We start from the raw sequence: 24,345 nt of genomic DNA, 5'->3' as shown, positions 1-24,345 counted from the left end.
GCAGCCCACAAGACGATGGGAGCGGCGAGCGGCGAGAGGGGGGAGGCGGTGGCGGAGAAGGAGGAGGAGTTGAGTCAGCGCAGAGCCCACAAATGTTTCAGCCACACCTCCGAAACAGCAACACAGTCGTAGGGTGGGGGGTGGAGGGGGAGTGGCGTGAGCCGAAGCACAAGTCACCCTGCCATCGCCATTAATCGAATGTTGTGTAGCCGATATTTTTGCAGAGACCAAGCCAGCGAGGCAGCGAGCAACACCTTCCGTAAGAGTATTCAAGTTCGCTCTGCCGTCGCGGAGGCACACAGCACAACGATTATGAAAGACAATCAGCTGAGTTAACCGAGTTGTTGTTGAGGCTGCTTGGAGGTTTGTAGGGTAATTGACAAACGGCTGTTCAGACTGAGACCCCAGACCGATTCCCCGAGCCAGAGTCAGAGTCAGAGCCAGAGCCAGAGTCTGCTGTCTGGCTGCACTCGACTCTCTCTCCCTCTCCCTCTCTCTCTGTCATAAATGCGGGGCCAGTGGAGCAGCCAAGCGGCAAAACTGAATGCCTCAGTTATTGCTTCTGTTGCAGCAACAAACAAAAAGAAAAGAGAAAAACCTCTCAAGGAATAATAAAAATATAGTTACCTCCAGGGGTTAATGCGGCTGTCAGTCGGTTGCTGTGTGACTAGGCTTTTGCTCTGATTACTGATAAATGTGTTAGGGCAAAAGAAAACAAAACAAAATGAAGGGAAAGAAAGGGTCGTTAGAGGTGCCAATGGGGCGAGAGGGCAATCGGTGGTCCATTCCAGACTGGAACTGTGGAACTGTGGAAACGGAACGTTTGCAGCTCCTCCGAACTGGCAATCAATAACCCATCCTTTCAGCGGTATTTCTGCGTTCAATTTCAATTACCAGCAACTGATTCGCCCTCTCCCTCTGCCTCTGCTTCTCCTTCTCCTTAACCCTCTGTTTCTCCTTAACCCTCTGCTTCGCCTTAACCCTATGATTGACTAATTGCCGGCCGCCGCCTACCGAGCATCCTCTTCCCTCTGGTATCTTCTGTGCATTCTTCGATCTTCGTGTGCCATCAGCAGCTCTATAATTTTCCCTTTTTGCCCAATCAATTCTCCCTCTCTCTCTCTATCTGTCAGAGTTCTCCCTAAAGCATTTCTCAGGGTCTCAGCTGTGAGCCTCGGCTTCATCTTCTTGCCGTTTGGAATTGACAAATCGCTTAATTAAAATGCACAAACGCCCCAATAAATATGCAAGTGAAGCAGAAACAACAACAGCAAGGGGAAAGGGGAAAAGGGAAGAGAGTGGGGTAGATGGGGGATGGTGGGGGTATGGGGGGGGGAATCAGAGAGCGATCATCGCTCAGGTTATACGCTCGATCAATGCTTAATAATTGTCTATAATTTTAGTTAATTTATGGCAAATGCTTTCAGCAACATGCTGTGCGTGTTGCGGGCAACATGTTGCCAATACATTGATGAACCTGTGCATGTGTTTGCCTGTCCGTCTGCCTGCCTGCCTGTCCATGTGTGTGTGTGTGTAATCGAAACCGAAGCGAATCATTGATTTCCTGCGCATTTCATGAGCTTCGAAGACAGACGCCCAAGGGGGCAAAGGGGAGGGGGAGGGGGAGGGGAAGCGAGACGTCGACGAAGTGCCCGATAAGCAGAGAGGCTGAAGCTGAAGCTGAAGGAAAGGAAGAAAAACGAACAGATCGACCGACGACGCATCGATTTCACACACACACACACAGACACCTTCTCTCTCCTCTCTCTGTAGAACACACTCTCTTCTCATCCTGCAATTGCAGTTCTCTTTTTTCCTGAACTGGTTCTCAGACTCTTCTTTGAGTTTTCTGCGTCTCTCTCTCTTTCTCTCGCCCGTTCCCCTCCACCTATTCTGCCACATCATTCGACAATGTTTAGTCTGGTTTTTGTTTCACTTTTAGCCCCGATCTACCCTCTCCCCTCTCTCCCTCCCCCTCCCTCTTGTTGGGCTCACATGTGAGTGGTGTGTGAGCTCCCTGTCTCCCTGTCTCCCTCTCTCTCTCTGTCGCTCTGTCGCTCTTTGAGAAACTAAAAATTCATTGAACTTTCGCATGAAAATGCTCTCAAGGTTATCAACTTTGGGCCTGTCCAAGTCCAACTGTTGGCCTGGTTGGCCTGCCCGGCCTGTTGGCTATTCCGCACACACACACACACGCACGCACACACTCACACGCACACTAAAACGGATCCAGTTCCAGTTCTCTATGGTTCTGTCGGACCTCTGTCGGGGTTTATTCAACTTGTGTGGTGGAGGCTGCCCCCGCTCTCGTGCCACCTGTGGTTTGGCCCCTGCAGACATGTCCCTTTTTCTTCTCTATATTGTGCTTGAATGGCGAGGATCTATAGGTTTTTCCATTTCCCTAATTAAAGGCAAATATTTCTGGATTTCTGATGTATAAAAAATCACCTGAAATTAAATATAATATTTAAATAAATTTCTCGATTGGATTGGATTTTCATTTGATTTATTTAATTTTTTTTTGCTTTTACGGTAATCAAAATTTAAATTACATTTCGACCACCCTCCCTCCCTTGCTCCCTGGGAGTCTCCCAACCCCCCCTTTCCCTGCTTATCGGCTGCCACATGTGTTTGTTTTTTGTTGTTGTTGTTTTTGTTGGGGCATCGAGGAGCAGGCCATTTATTTCTCTCTTCGGCCGCAGAATCAGATTCCCATTTGATTTAGGGCCACACATGAAATGGTGGCCTGTGAAAATAAATTATCCAAATATTTGCCACATTTCAACAAAAAAAAGCAGAGACAGAGAGGGGCAGAGAGAGAGATAGGGAGAGGGGGACATGGAAATTATTCAATTGAAAAGAAAACATTTGAAAGGTTTTCTTTTTCCTTTTCCTTTTCTTTTATTGATATGCCAGACGGCATTTGCCTGAGGAAGGAAGGGGGCGGGGAGGGGGGGAGAGGGGGCCTGGGGCAGACAGCCAAATGGCTTGAAGTACATACAAATTACACAATTATTGGAGTAAAACACGTGAAAAACAAAAGGAGGCAACTTCTGGCTGTGCAACAACCTAATTACATGCCCCGAGCATTGCCGAGCTGCAGGAGGGGTGGAGGGGGTGGAGGGAGGCAGGCAAACGTCTCAGTTGGTTGCATGTTGCACCCCCCACCCCACCCTGGCCACTGCTGTTGCGTGTCTGTTGTGTTGACTGACTGTTGACTGCTCCCCAGGTCTGCCCCTTCCCCCCACCCCATCCCCAATGCATTTCCCTGCATCGATTTGAAATGCCAAACACGTTTGCGGTCTGGACACAAAAAAAAGGAGCCCAAGAAAAACCCTAAACAGGTGATTTCCTGCTCCACGGAAAATGCAAAGCGAAAGAAATTCTTTTGGCCGCAAAGAAAGTTCTCGAGGGCTGGGCAGGGGCCACAATTTGTTGTATTTCCAGACACGTTTTGTGGCAGAGGCAGAGAACTTTGAACGCCCCCTCCCCCCCCTTCGATAACTGTGTGTCTCCCGATAACGATTACGAGATTGGCTCCTTTTTGGGGATCTGATTTTTCCCTCGAAAGAAGAGAAATTCCTGTTTTTTAAACCCATCCTTCATGGCCTCGCTCTCTCTCTCTCCCTCTCTCTCTCTGTCTCTGTCTCTCCTTTGACGGAAGTTGATTAAGCCCCAGGCTACGGGATTTTCTGTTGCCCCATCGTCTAATTGTTGTTTGCCATCCTCCCGCTCCCCCCCCTCGATAACTCTTCTGCATACATCCGTTTGCAGGAATTTCCCATTTTCCAGGGGCCCACGCAGGAAATGTAATAAAAATCTTGGAGCCTCAACTGAAGAGCGGCAAATGGGCAGGGGCAGGGGCAGGGACGGGCCTCAAGGGCGGTGGGTGGTGTCTGGGAATACCAGTTTTCCCGCTTTTCCAACTTCTTAACAATTTATATATATATATTTTTTTTTGAATCGCTTTTCGCCCGAAGCGCCTGTTCAAATTTCAAGGATTCTTGTCCGCCTTTCTTCGTCGGAGGGGGGGGAGGGGCACTCTTTTAGGTACTGTCCAAACGCGGCTGCCGCGGCCCGGCCTGGTACTTGCCTAATTTTTGAGAGCTGTGCGGCTCATGCGGACTCTCTCTCTCTCTCTCTGTGCGCTGCATCCAACGGTTGGCCTCCAACAGATGGAGATTTGATTTGCAAACAGTTATAATTGCATAGTGCATGGAAAGAGGGGCGGGGGCCAGCCCCATCAAATGTAATCAACAATCGTGGGGTGCACATGCATTACCGGGGCCAATCATCGGCCTTTGATTGGAGTTTGTTTTGCGAATTGAACAAAATTGAAACTTAATTACTCGAAGCAGTCACCCATTCGAACATTCACCCACTCAAACACTCATTCACTCATCCATTCATCCATTCATCTATTTAGATGTACAAATTGCAGTCAATTTGATAATTATCAACCACTCATCGATTGACGGCCCGAATATTGCTCTAATCTGCAATTAATCAGCTTTCATTTCATTTGTGATGCCGAATGCAGCTCTGCTGGTCATTTCTGATGCCCAATGCAGCTCTGGCACTCATTTCTGATGCCCAATGCAGCTCTGGCACTCATTTCGATCTGGCAATGCCGCACGAAGGGAGGCTATCGATTGTGGCTCTCTCTGCCTCCTCCTCTCTCCTTTCTGTTGATGCAAAATTGATTTGGTAAATGCATTTTATTTGTTAGCTGTCACCTGGATGGTTCTCTTTTTTGCTGCTTAATTGATGAGCTGTGCACTGTGTTGCATGTGCGGCATGTGTGGCATGTCTAGCGTGTGGGAGTACAAGTGGAAAACTTAATTTAACCCTCCGCCTGGCATGCGGCAGCGAAAGGGAGGGATCCCCCTGTAAAATGTGCCCCATTCCGAGTATTTTTTCACACTTTTCGGGCGAGTGCCGAGACTCTTGCGTTTAATAGAACCCGTTTTTCAATCGAAACGATCAAATGGTTGCATAAATTATGAGCCCAACCTGCCACACGCTCCACACACACAGAGAGGGAGAGGGAGAGGGGGAGGGGGAGGGAGTCGGGCAGGGGAATTATTTATGACATTTGCCAAATGATTTGCTGGCGAATGAAATGTGGGCTTCGCTTTAATTGACTTTATTTTACCCAAACCCTCCCCTCCACCCACCCCCCAACCTACCGATACGTCCATCAAATATACATAATATTTATCGATTATTCCCTGTTTTCGTTTTCCTTGCAGGTAAGCGGAAGTCCTTGTTATATCTCCTGTCTCTCGGGGGTCTCCTGGGCTCCAGCTCCAGCTCGAGGGCGTGGAACGTGGAACGTGGGGGAGGGGGTAAGTGGTTATTTTTGGTAACATTTCAATGGATTTCGAAGGGCCAAAGGGGGGCACCTTTTCGATTGGGAATTTCCTTGGAATTTAAATAGAAATACTTTAAGATCTGCACACAGAAATGCAGTTGCACGAGGGGGGAGGGGGGTGGCAGGGGGCTGGGCTTAAAGGGCGGCAAATGGCTGGCAGCAACCTTGACAAAAGGCAGACGCAGAATCCGAGGCTGGCCACAAAAGAAAACACAAAAGGAGGAGGAGCCAAGGAGGACGCGCTAAATTACAACGTCAACGCGTTGACAGAGAGCTCTTTTCTTTTCATTTTCCTTTCTTTTCATCTTTTGTCATTCCTTTGGCTTTGGTCTCCCCGGCCCCCCTGCCCCCTGTCCCCCCCTGCGACATGCGGCTTTTGTCTGGGCTTGGCCAGGGCTTGCACAACCCAGCCCTGGAATGGGAAAGGGGTATTGAGGGGGTGGGGAGGGGGGTAACCCAAAAAATAGGTTAATTGTTGGATTGGGGTGGGAGGGGTAGGCCTACCATCTGCAACACTCAAGTTCAATGGCTTCGAGTGGCAACAAACCCTATCTTATCGTTATCTCTGTCTCCCCCCTCTCTCTCTCTTTTGATACCCCTCTTATCGTATTATCAATGTGGGATATTCTTCGAACTGAGAAGCATTTAATGTCACGTCACGATGCCAGTGGCAGCTCCCCAATGATCCCCAATCTTCAAATCGCATCCATTTTATGTGTATTTTTCCATATCTTATCCAAAGACTGACACGCGGTGGGGATCACAGCCCGCCACCCACTTGCGAGTGTCTAATTTCATTCCGATTGAAGTATTGCTCTAACGGGCGGAGGGGGGTGGAGAGAGGGCGGTGGGGGGAGCTCATTGAACTCTGTTGTTGGTTTTTGTGTGTCGTCTTATCTTTCGGGCATATCGAATATCGTATAGATAAAGCCCATGTTTCACTCAAAATCAAAAATCAGTGGCTAACAGTGGGGGAGGGGGAGGGGGGGATCCCTATGAAACATTCATTCAGCCCCAGCCTAAATCTCTCTCTCTCACTCTGCCTTTTCTTGATACCCCTCTAATCGGTTTTCCTGTTCCTCAAGGCCCTCCTTCCCTTTTCCCCTTTTCCCCTTGCCTTCTCCACTTTTCTTGTTGCCAAGTCTCCCCCCTTCCCCCCACCCTTCTCCCCCCACCCCCTGGAAACATTAGTGAATCCACTTTTTGCGTCATATTTTCCATTCAGTTTTCGCCAGTGCCATTTCCGCTCATTTCATGCCATTTCCCATAGCCTCTTCCACTCTCCCCTGCCACCGCCCCCCCTTCACACACCCTCATATGTCATTGACATCGTCGTGTGCGTTTAGGGTCATAAATTGTGCGGCTAAATATAAACGAAATATCGTATAGGGTATACAAATATAATAAGCTAGATTTCGTGATTGCTGTGTTTATGGCAAGATGAGGATTTGAATTTTTAACGATTTTTCATTGACTGAATTTGATGGGAATTTTATGGATATCTATAAACAGAAACGCCCCCAACAAGCAGAGCTCTCCCCCGGGTGGGGGTGTGGGTAGGGGGGACGGCACACTACTACAGTGTATTCAATTTACACTTGACACAATTCCCTTGTGTCGAGAGGCGGCAATTTTTAAACTATTTAAAAATAAAATTCACTCGGTTTTCTGCCAATAAACGGAATGGGTTGAGGGGGGGGTGGGATGGAACAGCGTGCGGATAAAATTAGGCACAAAACATACCAGCGACACTGTCATGCTCTCTCCCTCCCTCGCGCTCGCCCTCTCCCTCTCCCTCGCTAGAGGCGACCACATGGCGAGGCGGTGGCGGTGGTGGCGTCTGCTTGGCAGGGGAGCGAATACCAAAGTCCCAAAGAGAGCGAGCGCGCAAGTGTGAGACAGGGAGAGAGAGGGAGAGCATAAAGCAACTTGGGCAAGGTCATTAAACCACACAAAAGCAGAAGCAGAGTCAGCAGAGGCGGAGGCAGAGCAGCGGTGGCGGCAGAGGCAGCGGCAGAGCAGCTAGCAGCCAGTTTTTGTTGCTGCTTTTTTAATCGTCATCATCGGGCGCGCTGTCGCTGGTGCTGTCGCTGTCGCCGTCGCCGTTGGCGTTTCTTTGCTTTTGCTTTCTCAGCTGTTTCATGTGGTTGTTGTTGTTGTTGTTGTTGCTCTTCCTTTTTGTGCGGGGTGTGCGCGGGGTGTGTTTTGCTTTGCATTTCCGCTTGCCAATGCATTTCCAAATGCAAACACACACACACACGCGCACACACACTTGTGCGCACTTGAGTGTGTGTATTTTTAGCGTAAACTGGATTTAAAAGCAACAAAAACAGTTCTAGGGCCCCGTGATTCTCTCTCTGTCTCTCTCTGCCTTGGAAAACAGTGTGTGGGAAAAGTTTTGGTACCTGTTGTTGAGAATCTATGCAGCAATGCAGGATGCCTGTGCCAGGATTATCTGGGCTAAGAATTATCATGACCCCCTCCTACCCCCCCCCCCCTACCCCCACCCCCTTTTCGTGTGTAATTAACACGCCCACCGCCCACTCGTACCCAGGGCTGGCCTCAAAAACTGATTTGCATTTCCCTCTGCCTCTGCCTCTGCCTCTTCCTCTATGGCTTTTTTTCCGGCCTTAATTTATGCACTTTGAAACATGTTTTGCTGCTCGTCTTCGTAGATTTCGCACTTTTTGTGGTGTGTGGGAAAATATTTTTGGAGGCAACACTGCCAACGATAAGAGATCGGGTCCATCGGAGCGTATTGATTGGGATTTATGTGGGAAACCCACCCAAGCCATCAGCTGCTGATTCATGATCGATCCAAGACTCAAAATCGGAGGGCAGCAGAGCTTGTGGCAAGCATATGCTAATGCCCAGGGCCCACACACCGCATCTGAAACCGAAACCGAAACCAAATCCAAATCCAAATCCAGAGCTATAGATGTTTCAATCAAGTATTTAAATCAGGCTGGAATCAGGTTGAAAAGCACTGCTGTTGCCCCAACAGTGTCTGTGTGTCTGTGTGTGTGTGTGTGTGTGTGTCTGGGTGTGTGTGTGTGTGTGATGCAGTTGCCAAATTGCTTACGGCCTAAACCGATTACCAAACAGCAGGTTGCCAAACGTTGCAGCCACAATAAAACCCACTTAAAATTGTGAAGAAAACCCCAAAAACGGGCCAGGGAAAAACCCCCAAAGAAAAGCACACAAATCAAACAATCGCAATCACCTAAAAGCGTTCGTTATTTCAAATATAAATTAACAGCAAATATGGAATATAAAACATACGACTATTACGCCAGAGAAAACACACACAAAAAACAAAAGCCAATGTCAAAGAGCAGGCAGTCGACAGAGGACATCGACAAAAGTAATTAATGTCAGCGATAAATGTCAGAAAGGATAATTCCACCAATTGGGAATTCAATTTCGAGGAGCAGCGTCGCCGCGCCACAGGGCGTATGAGTAATATCGAATCGAGAGGGGAGGGGGGGGGGGAAGAAAATATATTTCCATTTAATGGAAACACAACATGCACTACGAGTGCTTTTCCTGCCCCAAAAACTGACTTCATTTTCAGGCTTTTATAATCAAAATTACTAAAGTTTAAGCAAATACCTGCCGCCCCCCGCCCCGCACCGTGCTCCCTGCAAACACTTTGTTCTTGTGTTCCTTCGGGGCAGGCGACAAAGCACTGAAGGACCCCTCTTGGAAAATCACAAAAAAATTACAACAATAATAATATTTTCCACAGATAAAAAGCTTCCATTTGAAATGCTAAAAATACTAGAATAAACGAGAGCGTGGGCGCTGTTGGCCCTGGGCTGGTCAGGTGGGGGGGGGGGTTTGGGGGTTGGGGGGGTTCGGGGGGTGTTTGCTTCGTTCATTAAATACCAAGCGTCCCAGGTTTTACGCAATTTCCCAAAGCATTTTTATCCAAAGAATCTCTTTTAACGCTCAGGTACTGGAAATGTGCAGAATCCTTTGAAATTTATAAAGAAACATCAGGCTTTGAGCAGACCAGCATAATTGTGAGCATTAGAATTGGTTAAGGAGGGTTCTTGACTTTAATTTTTGATTTAAGCATTTGGAGGGACTGTAAGCCTTCGAATGAGAGATTGAGGTTACCTTCTAGCCCTAGCAGAATGGTCTTTCATCCTTCGGGTGATCCTGGGTGCCGTGGATAGCCCTGACTTATTGAGCCGCATAGACTACCCATTAGATCCACTGGAAACTATTTACCATTGTTCTTTCCGTTTTGTAGATCCAGTTATTCCCGGCCTGAACCGTTTAGGGTCTTGTGCTTGGATTATAATTCCCTCTACCGTAATTATACCCACAACTAATGCGCTTCCTCCTCTGAAATCCCTAATGTTAGCACACCTTTCTTGTAGCTAGTATTAGTATTAATGTTTTGAATGCATTATTAGTTCTTTTAGCGTCGCGCGTCATGCGGCAGCGCCCCTCAGTCGTTTGGGCGGGCTTTGGGCTGCACTACAGGCCTCGGCTTGGTATCAATTGGGCCTCTTAAAGGTGCCGTCATTGCATATCAACGTCCAGAAAAGAATGGAGGATAAAGCGGGTTAGAAATACTAGAAATACTAGAAAACTGCAGTCTCTCTGTTTCTCTATTCCCAAATAGCAACCCGGGGTATCCATAAAATCAAGAAAATTCGAACCATTTCCTAGGAAACTATCACGATACCTATGTGCCTACCTCTTCTATATAATTCCGACCAGTAGTATACCCGTTTCCGTTCATGTCGTGTGCATGATTTTGGTATTATTTTGGCAGTTCGTTCGGACTCGATTCAGCGTCGGTTTTCGAGGCCTTTGTAAGGTTGGAAAAAGTGGAGTCTGCTTCCTTTTTGGTGTTTTTGCTTCTTTGCTGCTTGCTTGCCTCTTGCTTAATCATTAAGCAGCTGTTGCACATGAGATGTTGTTGTTGTTGTTGTTGCCACTGCCACTGCCACTGCTGTTGCTGCATTCAATCATCAATCAAAATTTTGTGCTGTGCGTGCAACAAAAAACGAGCAAGAAACGAAGGAGGCCAGGAGGCAGAACAGCAAAGCAGGCAAGGGGGGCAAGTGGCAAGTGGCATGTGGCAAGAGGTAGAAAAATGCTGTAACTGAAGGCTTTAATGATGCCAAAATGAGCAGCAGGAGGAGAAATGTTGCAAGGCTCTTCTCCCTCTCCTTCTCCCCCTCTCCTTCTCCCCCTCTCCGTCTCTCTTTGTCTCTGTTTCTCTTCATGCTGCAGGAGGGCATGGAGTGCCGCAGTAAAATTGCGTGGCCACAGGCAAATGAGGAAATGCTCCTGCTGCTCTGGCTGCTGCAACCTTCTGCCAACCTGCCCCAACCTGCCCCAGCCTGCCGCTGCGTTGCACTTTGACTAATCCATCAACAAATGAGGCTGCAGGGGATGTGGCAGGCGGCAGGCAGCAGACAGCACAAGAGAGAGAGAGGCAGCGAAAAATTGCAATAAAAACGTTTCGTACTTTCTGGCCTGACCCAAACCAGGGAGCTATTTGGTCAGCAGCTACAGCAACCACAACCCCTGGTGCCCCGTGCCCCCCGTGCCCCGTGCCCCATCCCATTGCCGCTCTCTTGATTCATCCTTTCATTGGCCACTTCTTTTAGCTGGATTTTCAAGTGGCTTCCTTCACTTCTTGGCCAAAAGAGCAGAAGACCCGAAGAGGGGAATTTCTGTAATTTTTATATGGTACTATTTTTCTCTCTCTCTCCCCTTCTCTCTCGCTCTCTGTTTCTGCCCCAGAACTTTTTAGAGATGGTTCTGCCTCGAATGGCCCTCGCTATCTATCTGTCTCTCTCTTCCCCCCTCCCCCCGTGACTCGACCCTTGGGATACCCTTCCTTCCGCCATGCACCCTCTGCACCCCCCCTCCTTTCCTCGACGCATTGATGTGCAAAGTTTTTATGACGCATTCGTGATTTCTCTTTTTCTGCTTGGCTTTTTCCTGCAGCTCTTTATCCTTTTCCCCCCCATTTCATTTTTGTACCCTTTTTTCCTGTTTTTTTTTTTTTTTGTTTTTTAATGCTGCAATGCGCCCATTTTTATGATTTTAAGGCCTTTTGTCCTTGGCTCAAGTGCTGGGAAAACTGAACTGAAAACTCGAGATACCAGCCACGAGCCACGAGCCACGGGATGTCCAGTGAAAGGCGCCTCTGCTCGGCTCTCGATTGAAAAAGAGTGAAAACATTCTTTAAAGAGCCTGCAAATAATGGCGATGGCCGCCAAATCAACTAGGGAACGGATTCCAGGACTCGACATCGACATAGAAGGGATACGAGGAGTACTGGCTGGCATCGTAGGGGCTGTGCCAGATCTGAGGGATATGGGCCTCGCCCTTCGTCAAGGGGGGGTTTACTTTCGATTGGTACTGGCAGAGCCGCTATGTATTTGTTTTGGCCTCTTTTCTGGGGCATTGAGTGGCGTAATACACTAGATTCCTGTGCGGCACCGCCACCTAAGGGGAAAGCTGAGTGATCAGATCTTCAGGGAAAATCGGTACTGAAAGCATTTCACCACCATCCCCATAAATAAACTATATAAAAACTATGTTTTCTGTTGAAAAATGAGCAAAAATTCTTCAAATCCCACAAAGACTCAAACGAGTCCCCCCAACGAATATGAAAACTAGCAAAATTTGCCAAATCTTACTCTTAAAATATATTTTACGCAAAAAAAAAAGAAGAATAAAAAAGAAGAAAAACCCATTGGAGATGCGGGGCATCGATCCCCGTACCTCTCACATGCTAAGCGAGCGCTCTACCATCTGAGCTACATCCCCGAGTGGGTGTAGGCGGACCCGCAACCGAATTGAAGCCCAAGGCGCGAGGGAGATGGAGAGGCAGAGAGCGAAGCATATTCGATCGCATGCTTGGTGGCTTATCTGCATAAACACACACGCACACACATGCATAAGCCTCTGCCTATGCCTCTGCTTATGCCTCTGCTTATGCCTCTGCCCGCATTAGTGCGCTCTGTCTCTCTCTCTCTCTCTGTCTGCCTGTCTGCATTTGATTTGTCAAGAGCTTTTTGAACTTGACACCTATTTAGAGTAACAGTTGCAGCTGTTGCTGTTGCTGTTGCTGTTCCACTCTCTCCCACTCAAAGCTCTCCTGCCCGAGAGGCGGGTTGAGAGGGGGTAGGGGGGTATTGAATTGCTTTGATTGGCGTCGAGTGCTCTTCTGTCCACAGTTGTGTATGATTAGCTTGGCTAATTAATTAGCCCCAAAGAAAGGCACAAGCTCGCTTACAGGCCAATTAGGCAGAGGAGGAGGAGGGGGAGGGGCACCGAAGCCGAAGCCGAACCCCGAAGCACAATAGGAAGTACAATACAGGAGCTTGAAAGTGAAATGATTGGCAGGGCAGAGGGCAGAGGAGGTAGCGGGCAGAGGAGGTAGCGGGCAGCGGGTATCGAGTGTCGGGCAGATGACTGAGTGCCCATTATAATATTTTGAGTCGAGAGCGAAATTGGGTCACAACTTGTTTAGCTCTCGAGCAGCTGTCTCTCTCTCCGCCGTCGCCGCCGCCGCCGCCGCCGAACGTGTCGAACGTGTTTTAGTTATTGTCTCTCTCGCTCTCCCGCTCTGCCGCTCTCCCGCTCGCTCTCTCGCTCTGATTTTTATCGGCTACAGCAGCTGTTTTGTGCGTTAACTATTCGCAGCAGCTGTTGGACATTTACTTTCAATATGGGAAACGGACGGACGGAAACTTTTCAGTCTTTCTTCTTCGATGTGGGTCACTCGGTGACGTCATTATCGAGTGCTAATCGAAAGACTTCCCACAGAAGAAGAGGCAGGCAGTCGAGGAATGAGAACAAACAGCAGGCTGTCTTGTCTGTTCGTTAATTCAATATCCATATATCCTCCAGGGCCCAAAATTGGGTGCCACAGATGTGGCAGGAGGCAGACAGGTGGACACCAACACGTCGAGAGATTTATCTCAAGTAATTCCATACACATATATCGTATAAATATATCGTATACATGGCCAGGACAAAGACAGAGACAAAGTCTGGTATTTCGATAGAAAATTCCACCGAATGCTACTCATTTTTGTTATCTTTTCGTATGCGTAATGTGCTGCATGCCACATGCCACATGCCACACGAGCCCACGTGCAACCGAAGCACACAGAAAGCCATGATTAATCGCATTTACTAATCAATACAAATGTCACTCAAGGCATTTGACATTCGAGATTTGTGGTCTCCCCCCCCATCCCCCGCCCCCCATCCCCCGCCGCAGCTCCACTTTGGTGCCCGATTTGGGGCTCCTATTACACATACGCACGGTAGTCCAGTGCCACACGGCGAACGGGTGCCAGGCCTTTGTCAATTAACGGGCGTGTAAATTTCCGACTCTCGGACATTCGAGTATCCCATGCAGGTGGTGGCAGGGTGGCACTGCTGCCACTGGTGGCAAATGCAACAAAAAAGCCCTAGGCAAACATTTCCCACATTGTGTACAAGAATTTTGCCACCAAATATCCAATGTTTTTGTTTGTTTTTTTTTGTTTTTCACACAAATTCAGGCCGGGCAGCATTTTTCCACTGGTTTTTCCTCTGGTCTTCCCCGGCTTTCCTGGCCGGATAGCGAGTGCGTCTCTCGTAGCAGCCGTATTTCAGCTGGGAATGCTAATTGACATCGCGTGCCGGAATAAATGTCATCAGCGGCAATGAGAACCGAAATATCGCGAGCATATCCCGACGACGAGGGTATTTATATATATATTTTTAGCCTGAACTGAAACAGAAACAGCAACAGAAGTGTGTAATAAGGTCACTTAGGGGTCAGAGACAGAGAGTGAGTGTTCGGCACAAGACGGGGGCGGGCGGAAGGGCGGAAGGGTGGGAAATTGCTTGGAAAGCGTGAAAAGTTTGCCAAATAAATTGGAATGACTCCAAAGGACTCGCTGGCGGGGGAGGGTCGAAGGGGGTGGGGGGTTCTAGTCACGTACGGCGCTGCGCCTTTTCCTGTTTTGTGATTAATTTTCACATTTTCACATCAAAAATGAAAACTTCCGCTCCTCAAACAACATAAAAACAAGTGGAAGGTGCATGGATTGTACATTTTAATGGTGGCATTTCCTGGCCAAAAAAACATGGAGCTGTTGAGCCACGGGGCTTCAGCCGCTTCAGCCGCGTAGTCGGCGATCTATTCAATGATAAGTCGATGGTTGTTTGGGCTAATATATAGCGGCAGAACTATAGATTAAGGGCAGGGATTAAGGGTCCGAACCCGAAACAGAAACCGAGGCCGAAGTGCTCGTCTTCGTGCCCTAATTCAAGGGAGGCTTCGAGCACGAGTACGACAGATCGAGAGAGGGAGAGCGTAGGAAAGAAAGGCGCGAGATGAAGACACAGAGAGAACGGCCTCGGGCAAGAGCACGACAGATCGAGAGAGCGAAGGCAAGGCGCGAGCCTGATGAAATTATGCAAGCTAGCCCTCTTTCGGGTCTTATTTTACGCTCCGCACTACTGAGACTGCTTTGATGAGAGAGCGGGAGAAGAACGAAGTTTGCTGGTGCTTTAAGCAGAATAAGACCCGCAGAGGGAGCGCGTAGCGGGAGCGGACCACCTTGTATTATTTTATTATGGGCGCGAGATGAAGACAAGAGAGAGAACGGCTGCATGGGCTGCTTTCGTGTGATTGCCGATGACAATGTGGTACAGTGGGCACTGCAAATGACGAGCAACAATAGGGTTGTGCTCCACGGGTGCACCCCAGACTCCAATCTATGGATTACTGGCTAACACTGGACTGAGTGGCACAGAAAATATATGACATGTATAACTCCTTGTGTCAGAAAATAAAAGATTTCTGGATCCCTTCGACGGATGGCTTTGCCGAGCGAGTAAACAATTCGCAAAAGACATAACAATTTATGCCAATAAAAGGCAATCTACAATCTGTGAAAAGGACTCTGCTGTGCTCTGCTGTGCTCTGAGCGGGAAGAGAGCTTATCCTTTGAATATTTAAATAGGCAAAAGTTTTTTCTGCTCCCTCGTTGGGAGGGGGGGGTGGGGGGAGAGGGTAGGGGAGCCCTTGTTTTCCTTCCATTATGATTCCATTTGCGATTATCATTAGATTGCCATCATTTGTCCATCATGCCATGATGGCGATGTCCTTGCCCCTAATGTGGCAACTATCGTATCGTCCGGCTAGCCATTGTCCTGCCAGCCAGGACTATGATAAATTGCTGAGCTAATTTTTAAGCACAGCAAAGGAGAAGTGGAAGAACTTTAGCTCTTTATAAAGGATAGGATAGAGCAGTCCTTGGAGCATAAATATTCACACTTGAGAGGGGGTTGGGGTTGGGGTTGGGGCGTGTGTGGAGGAGAGCACGCGTGTCTGTCATAAATATGAAAAGCGTTTCATAAATTATTGATGGAAACAGTGGCAGTGGCAGTGGCAGGCACGGGAGGCACTGTAATCCTTTCCCACCCCCCTCCCCGCCCCCCCCCTTTGGGCTCCCACCTCAAGCCAAAAGATAAAGGATAAATCGTAGCATAACGTGGCTTATCAGCAGCTGCCGCAGCATCCAGGCCGAAAGTCCTTGGTCCTGGGGGGGCCAATGCCTAGGCAATCGCTGCTCGGCCATCCATAATACACATATGCTGATGCCTATGGTGTCTGTGTGTGTGTGTGTGTGTGTGTGTGTGTGCGTGTCCTGCGATAAAAGTGGCAACTTCATTGAAATCCTTGCGGCATTGTTTGGGCTTTGAGTATTGAAATTTATTGGACCGTCGGCCATCAATGATGCGATTCGCAGAGTAACAAAAGGAACCAAAGAGAACTGAGCAGAGACCTTGAGCTGTCGTCTGCCAGTGCGGGAAATCTTTATATTATTAACGAACGCCCCTCCTACCCCGCCCCGCCCCGCCCCTCCTTGTGGCCCAGTTCGACCTTCGCTCGCTGCTAGACTTTCTCTCGAATTTTGCGCCATAAATTCTCCCTCAAGGAGAACCTTTTGCCGAAGCTTGCAACTTTTTCGTGGCACGTAGAAAATCTAATTTTATTTCGGGGCGGCGTTCGTTCTTCCTTTTTTTTTTTACTACCAATTTGTCAAGAGGAAAAGAGAGGCAGAGAGGGTGGGCGAAGGGGGGGGGGGGCACAAGAGGATCTATTAACTTATTAGTACAACGTGGCAACGTGTGTGCAACTTGTTGAGAGGCATGTAAAGCCGAAAAGGGATGCCGTGGCAAGCGGCACACACAAAAAACGAAACGAGGACGTGGCACAGAAAAAACAATGACAGCTTGTCACACGGCTTGTGGCACGCGCGTTGCTCTTCACCTGTGCAACACACACACACACACACACACGCACACACACAGATACAACTACATGACGCGCAAAAGTCGACTACATTATTTTTTATGTTGATTTTTTCGATGCGTGAGGAAAAGCAGGAGAGGGGGAGAGCAGAAAAGGGGATTAAAAGATACAAGATACATTCCAGATGTTTGTATCTTTGAGTATTTCCAATATTAATCGATTACCGACTAGCGATTACCGATAAGCGCTTCGATAACTTTCAAATAAATCTGCTTGGACGCTTGCCACACGAAAACTTTCCGCTTCCATGGCTCGAGGCTTTGTCTGGCAGCACATGTGCTCCCCCCCCTTTGGCCCCCTTTGGCGCCCCCTTTCTCGAGCTCCTTCTTCGCTGTACAAAGTCCTTTTTGTTTTCCTTCCCGCACATGAGAAATGTGCTCCGTCGACGACGACAACAGCGGCGTTTGCCATTTACATTTATAATATTTTTATGTCACCCACGGCAAATGCCCCTCCCCTCCCCTCCCCTACGCTCCTCCCCTCCCCGCCGCCGCTCTGTGGCAAGATGTGAAAGATGGTGGCATATTCCAACGGTATACTCGTATATCATTAGAGTGCTGGAAACGCCCTTGCGGCTGGGGCTTAATTTTAACAAATTATTCACAGACGCCACCGCCGTGGGGCGAGCGTTTTCTTCTTTTCTTTTTCGTATGTAATCTCATCTTTTATTACGCCTCTCGCACCCCTTTTTAATGAGCGCCCCGGAGAGGGGGGAGGGGTGTGGGGGGAGGGTGGAGGATCATACATACATTTTCCTGCCAGTAGCCACCTTGAACTTTTGTTTTTGGAAAATCTTTGGGGAAAACTTTCAACACGCATCGCATGCGTGGAGAGCAGAGGCGGGTGGAGGGGGAGAGGGAGAGTGGGAGAGTTGTGGGTGTAAAGAGGAGGCAGGGCTTGGGCAGGTGTAAAATATAAATAGCCTGAAAATGATCAAATAAAGAGCGGACTCAATCCGGCATTTTAGGTCTCCGACGAAGGACAAAAGGGACACCCCCTCAAGGCAGTCGAGGTACCAAAATATCCTCGGCTCGGTGCTCTGCAAAAAGTACGATATTTCATGGGTAGACTCGGTGGAAACTCCCGAGGCAAACTATTCTCGGGAATTCTCTCTGTCTCTCTGTCTCTTTGATAGATTTTACCTCTTTTGTTGGCTTTGTTGCTGTGCAATAATTAGACAATTAAGCGCATAATTAATTTAAAAGTAACCCAAAGAGCCTCTCGGGGTTGCCCGGGGAGGGCAAGGGGGGGGGGGGACACTGGCGAGGACTAATGCTCTATCCCTTTTGGCCTTGGCCCCGCCAGCGGCAGGGCGGGGCAAGCATAACATGTAAATGTTTGAAGAGCTCCCAGCTCCAAGCTCCACCAAGGCGATGGACACTCGGGCTAAATTAAACATTCGAGGCACAACAAGAAATCGCTGGGGCATGCAAAATGGACTGAGGAATGCGGAGGGGGTTGGGGGGGATCCATGAGAAATGCTGATGACGGTCTTAAGTGCGGGGCAACAACCGAACAAAAGAAACTGGAAAGAGACGGTAGTCGGCCACGGGGATACCCTGGAGGGAAGGAAGGACTATATGTATGCACCAGATTTGGAGTCCTGTGGCGAGTCCTTGGAGGCCCAATCAACCCGCAAGTATAGCTAACTTGTGGGCGTGGCTGGCAGCGCCTTTCCCTTTGTCCTTTGGCTATTTCTGGGCCACCAAGGACCACGAATTGTTTCCATTGTTTGCCCCAAAATCCCCACAAAAACGGACGCGCAACGAAATGAAATGAAATGATTTTAGGCCCCGGCCAGGCCAGGCCAGGCAGCCAGCGCCCACACGCGCCTGCCACATTTCAGTGGCACATTCAAGGGCAGAGCATCATCGTCATCATCATCGTCAATATTTGTATCTGTATCTCCCTCTGCGGTGCCATGTGATGTGATGCTCGAAAGTTTTTGCCCCCCCCCGCCGCGTGCCCCATGTGTCAAATGCAAACTTGGCGCCCCTTTCCCCCTCTGCGGCTCGCTTTTTGTGCGGGAGCGGGTCTCTTCTCTGGTATCTCCCCCGCCCTTGGGTTTGGGGCCCCACGGGCTTCGAAGGGGGCCGAAGAGGGGCCGAATATGTCATAATCAATCTGTGTGTGGGGCGTGGCACCAGCCCCTAATCTGGGGCATCAAATAGATTTTTACATAATTGTTGGGCAACAAACTCTTACATCCCCGCCCCGCCGTCATTGCTGTGACCTCTAACCTCTGGCACCTCAACTGTTGATAAATCATCACTAATTCCCGTATTTTCTGCACTCTCTTTCTTTATAGGTAAGCCCCCAAAGAGTCAACGAAGGGAAGGAAGGAGGAGATTCTTCTGAGCGATCGAAGGACACTCAAAGGAGAGCTTGCCACAGGCATGCCACAAAAATTGAGGCATAAATTCATGTCTGAAACAATTACCCAAAAAAATTATGCAATTTCAACAGTCCCCTCAGCACCCCTCTCTATCCCCCTCTCTCTCTCTTTTTGTCCCTCTCCCTCCATCTTTTTGTTTACTTAAATATTTCATTTAACGTCTTTGGCAATTTGGCGCCTGGCAATGTTGTCATTTTTCATTCCACCTACTTGTAGGCCCCCCCCCGCCCCAAAGGAGGAGGCGCCTCCGCGAGGCGGCATTAAAGTGAAATATAGCCGAGAACAGACACACCCCCCCACCCCCACCCCCAGCACCACCCCCAGCCCAGAGCTAACGACATTGACAATGACTCTATTGTTTTGCTTTTGTGGCGTGGGGTGGGGGCTCGGGGACACGAATCCTGGTAGATTTTTAATGTGTGCTCATTTTTCATAGCATACTTTTTAGGGGGCTTGCGAAAGGTGTGGCACATGATTTCCCATTTGCATGTCTGCAAGAATGCAATCAAAATGGATTTTAATTGATTTCAGCCTCATTCGGCTGTAAAAGTCATTGACTGAAACATGCAGCACACTACAGTGGAGTACAGTACACCCTCTACAGACAGACAGACAGGGAGACAGAGAGAAGGAGAGCGGAGCTGAGCGTATTAGAGTGGAGTGCAAGAGTCCGACAGACCCTCGGAAAATTCTAAATTGCATAAATTTATTTCTCTGCCTCTTGCTGTCTCTTTCGCTCTCTCTCTCGCTCTCTCGTTTGGCCTGCCTCTACCATATGCCACGCCTACCTGCCTGCCTGGCTGCCTTTGCCGCCTGCAGGCCATTTGTAAAATTGATTACGCGCATAAATTGAAGCAGACGACGACGACGGCGACGACGACGCTGGCGCAGGACATGGCTGTTGCCAAAAGGGATTGGAGAGGGGTAGGGTGGGGGCCGGGGGAAGGGCTTGCTGTGCAAAAGAAGGCTGGAAAAGCGGAGATTGAGTTCCCGTACATTTAGGCTAGTTTTAAATTGAGTTTTCCCCGCCGCAAACACACAGAGAGAGAGAGAGATAGGGAGGGGGGACCTTTTGCCCCCTCTGCTTGCTCTATTTTCCTATGCCATTATATTTATATAATCAAATTCAATTAAGCTTAATTGCTTTAGTGTGCGTGTGCGTTCACGTCTGTGTGTGTGTGTGTGTGGTCCCCTCTCTCTCTCTCTTGCCTCTGGGAGAATATGCCCCAAAGTTATTAGTCAATTAACAGCAGCGAAAATGTTGCAATTAATGTTGCGTATTCTCTACAAACAACAAGCCACATGTACACGTGTGTGTGTGTGTGTGTTTGCGGGGGGCAGTAGTGGGTTAGAAACGAGTCGGATACAACGAGATTAGCATTAGCATTCCCCTGCTGCCACTGGCATACTCGTACGGTGCCATAATTATAACAGTTTGAAATGCTGAAACATACGAATTAGTCGTCGCATCTGGGAAGTGGCACAGGCGACAAATGTGTCGATATATGTACGATCGAATTCGAATGCAAGCAATTACTTTTTATACACATATAAATGCACATTTTGTTGGCAACATTTAAGTCTTGAAAACACTTTTGAAACCTTTGTCGCCTGCACCCGCATGTTGTTTTGCATGCGACGCTGGCTTTGAAAGAGAGCGAGAGAGAGAGAGGATGCTGGCATCAGCACAACATTTGGATGGCTGAGCACATCAGAAGACAACAAGAAAACATAGCGGCGCGAAGCGGACGACAATGGGCAGTAGAGAGAGAGAGAGAGAGAGCGGGCAGGAGAGCGTATGACAGAGGCAATCAAAGCGACAGCAGCAGCAGCAACAACTGAAATTAGTAATTTACACGCAAGCCAAAACGTGAAACGTCATGTTTCCGCACACCCCCCCTCCCCTCCCCGGCCACACGTTGGGCGGGTGACACACGGAATTCAGAATGTAATGTGCCCATGATTATAGCAAAACTGCAATTAGTAATTGAGAGCTTTAAAGCGATTGCAGTGCGGTGTGCGATGCCGGCGCGCTTTAACTTGTGATCGAAATAAATTTGAGAAGCAAGAAGAACAAGCAAGATGAAAGGCGAGATGCTCTGGAAAGTTCAATGAACGAGTCGAGCCAGAGCTGGAGCTGGAGCTGGAGCTGGAGGAAGGTGTGAGTGGGTGGGGGAGACGCAGAAGTGAGGAACGGCAGGCAGACGACGTCAGCAGCAGCAGCAGGAAGCCAAAGGCCCAAAGGCAACAAATGCTCACTTGGCTGGATAAGCTTTTTTTTGCGAGGGAGGGGGGGGAGGGCATATGCTGGACAGTGATGGAAGGAGGAAGAGAGAGAGAGAGGGAAGGATAAGCAGCAAGGAATGTTTGACGATGGCTGCACGGAATAAGGTGATGAGTTATTCAAAAAGCATGTGCAAAGTGTCAAAAGAAATCAAAAATGAAATTATGGAAGCAGATGCGAGGCCGTGCCTGTGTGCCGCCCAAAAAGGGACCAAAACATCAATTTGAAGAGCAAGAGAGAGGGCGAAGGGAGAGAGCGAAAAGAAATATAAATAATAATGTAACGTAAAGGCAGATGTGACCCGCAGGCAGGGTTCCGAGAACCCGAAAGTCATTCAAAAGTTACTTTTCGACAAAAGCTGCTTAAGCACCGAACTCGAGAGGAAAGGATTGGGCAGAGAGCGAGAGAGAGAGAGAGACAGCAAGCACTGCCCCACACCCCGCATGGACCCTGGTATTACAGGGTATTTCACTGTACTGCCCAAGAGTCAATCGAAAGGATATTTGAAAAGAGAAAAAAACGCTGAAAACTTTTCGGACTTTCAAATGGCAATTTGAAGTTTTTCCTTTTTCTAGGGTGGGGGAGGTGGAGGGGAAGGGGGAGAGGGATTCTCTGCACACTTGAGCACGAAATGGACACACACCTGGAGTGGTCCCAGACAATTGAAGATGCTTCCCCCGATCAATCAGTCGGGGAGGGTGAGGGGGGGGGGGGGGGCAGGGGAAACTATAACAAATTTTCAATTCGAGCTGAGACCAACACGAATTGAAGGACGGCCCCCCGCCCCCCCTACTAGATTCAGAGAGCTCTTCGGGTCAAAGATGATAAATTATTGATCCAAGGGTGGGGATGGGGGGAGGGGGGGGGGGGGGGGAATGACTGACAATGACCGCCTCCTTTTGGTCCGATTTTCGTTATTGTTGTCTTGGGTAATTATCATTTAGTTCTGGCACTTTTTGTTTCGTTTCGAATCTTCCCTGCTTCCCAGCGAGGGAGAACGACGGGGGGGGCACACGCACATGATAAATGATTTTCCATTAACTGACATCGAAAGGAGATGAGGAGAAGAGGAAAAGGCAAAAGAAACCACATCAAAATTGCAGCAAAGACGTGAAGGAGGGGGGGCGAAAACTATAGAGTATTTTCAGAAGATATCCCAAGAGGGGGAGGGGGGGGGGATAGCACACATATGTATTGTATGTATACGCTCTCTCTCTCGCTCTCTCTTTCGACTTTGAACATGAACGTGCTTGCATTTTGTCATCCATCATCCATCATCATCATCAGGCGCTCTCCCGCTCTCCACCCGACTCTGTCTCTCTCTTTTATCATTCCCGCCTTATTTGTCCATCAATATGTGGTCTTATCTTTTCATCTTCCTCTGGGGTTCAGTTGATCTGTAAATATTTTTGATTTTAACCCATTTCAATCTCAAAACCGGATCCTCGCTTTGGAGAATTTGATGGATGGCCCCCGCTCTCCAGAGAAGAATGAAAATCGAATCGAGTATCAAATATCTAAACATTGAAACAAATGAAACCTCTACGCAGTGCCCTCCAAACCTAATCTCAAGCCTCTTCTCCGCTCAAGTGTCGCATTATGTGCTCTGCAGGCGTCCCCCAAGAATTAATGTCATTTTGCAGTACCCATTCCACCCGCCCGCCCCCTCCCCCGCTGCCATGCCCCTCCGCCAGGAGAGGACAGACAAAGCCCAGTCGGAATCAGACAGGGAGGGGGGGGAGACCGAGAAACAAACAAACATTCGATGGAGTTGAAAAGTTCGTTCAACTTTTTAACAATGCCAGAGTTATTTGCCTCTTGTTTGGTGTGGCAGCAACAGCCGACAGCCAACCCCCCTGCCATCCCCAACCCCTAGCCATGCGGCATAATGTGGAGAGGCCTACAAATACATAGATACTCGGCAAAATGGCGCCTACAAGTAGGCAAGTGTGCATTGTCTCTCAATTGATAAACGTCTGACAGAAAATTAGCAACAAAATGTGCACGAAAAAAGGTCAAACAAGAGATACCAACACAGTCGGTCTGTGTTGCAGGGGTATCTACGACGACGACGACGACGACAGAGGCGTCAGGGCGGCCAGCTTATGGAGAGAACTTTTACGATGCCATTGGCCATGGGAGTGACTGTGCGGAGTCCCTGTCTGGTCTTGGGTCTGGACTGGTCTTGGGTCTGGGACCCCGTCGATGTCGTCGTTGTTGTCTGTCTGCCCTGACTCATCCTGTATCTTTCTCCCTGCCTCATGCCTCATGCCGCATGCCTCTGTTTCTGTTGTCGTCTGTGCTGGAAAATAGAAGTGTGTTATGGTTTTTGCTTTCAAACCCAAAAATTGCGCAGCTTCTTTCACATCTCGGAGTTACCAACCATCTCTCCCTCTCTCTCTTTCTCCCTCTCTCTCTTTCTCCCTCTCTCTCTTTCTCTCTCCCTCGACTGCCGTGTGTCGTAAATCTCCTCGACGACAGTTAGGCGTTCAAAATTATGGCAAATAGTTGCCGATTCAATTGGCATCTCTCTCTCCTGCTCTAATCCATAAACACAAACACATCCCTCTCTCTCCCTCTCTCACTCTCTCCCATGGCTAGGGGTGTGTGTGTGTCTGATTGGATGAGTCAGCATTCCATTTGGGCGTAGCATACATTAGGGCGCTTCTTTCAATTCTGAAAAGCGACGATTTGCATGTCTGAGTGGGAGTCGCAGCAAATGAACGAATGAATGTCTAGGCAGAGCCTCAGAAGTGTTAATGATAATGGGAAACGATTATGCTAAAAAGCCAAAACAGAAGAACAAATAAACAGAGAAGCCCCCCCACCCCACACCACACCATCTACATGTGTCGCAAAACTGTCTTGGAAGATACTTTATCTTAAGATACTCCTACTTATAGTATTTCCTCACTAATCATTCTCTCTCTCTC

General features: G+C 48.7%; 1 protein-coding gene and 1 non-coding gene across 3 annotated transcripts in view; one reads left to right on the top strand and one right to left on the bottom strand.

The window, feature by feature from the left end:
• The window catches only part of nmo (serine/threonine-protein kinase nemo), a 67,806-nt gene that overhangs the window by 33,154 nt on the left and 10,307 nt on the right, over positions 1-24,345 (top strand). The gene's annotated exons all lie outside the window — the stretch shown is intronic.
• TRNAA-AGC (transfer RNA alanine (anticodon AGC)) lies at positions 12,106-12,178 on the bottom strand. Its single transcript has one exon. It is a non-coding gene; the product is annotated as a tRNA-Ala (tRNA).

The sequence above is a fragment of the Drosophila pseudoobscura genome, chromosome X (assembly GCF_009870125.1).
Source record: "Drosophila pseudoobscura strain MV-25-SWS-2005 chromosome X, UCI_Dpse_MV25, whole genome shotgun sequence".
Classification (NCBI taxonomy): Eukaryota; Metazoa; Arthropoda; class Insecta; order Diptera; family Drosophilidae; genus Drosophila; species Drosophila pseudoobscura.
This window is presented reverse-complemented; position numbering and strand designations above follow the sequence as displayed.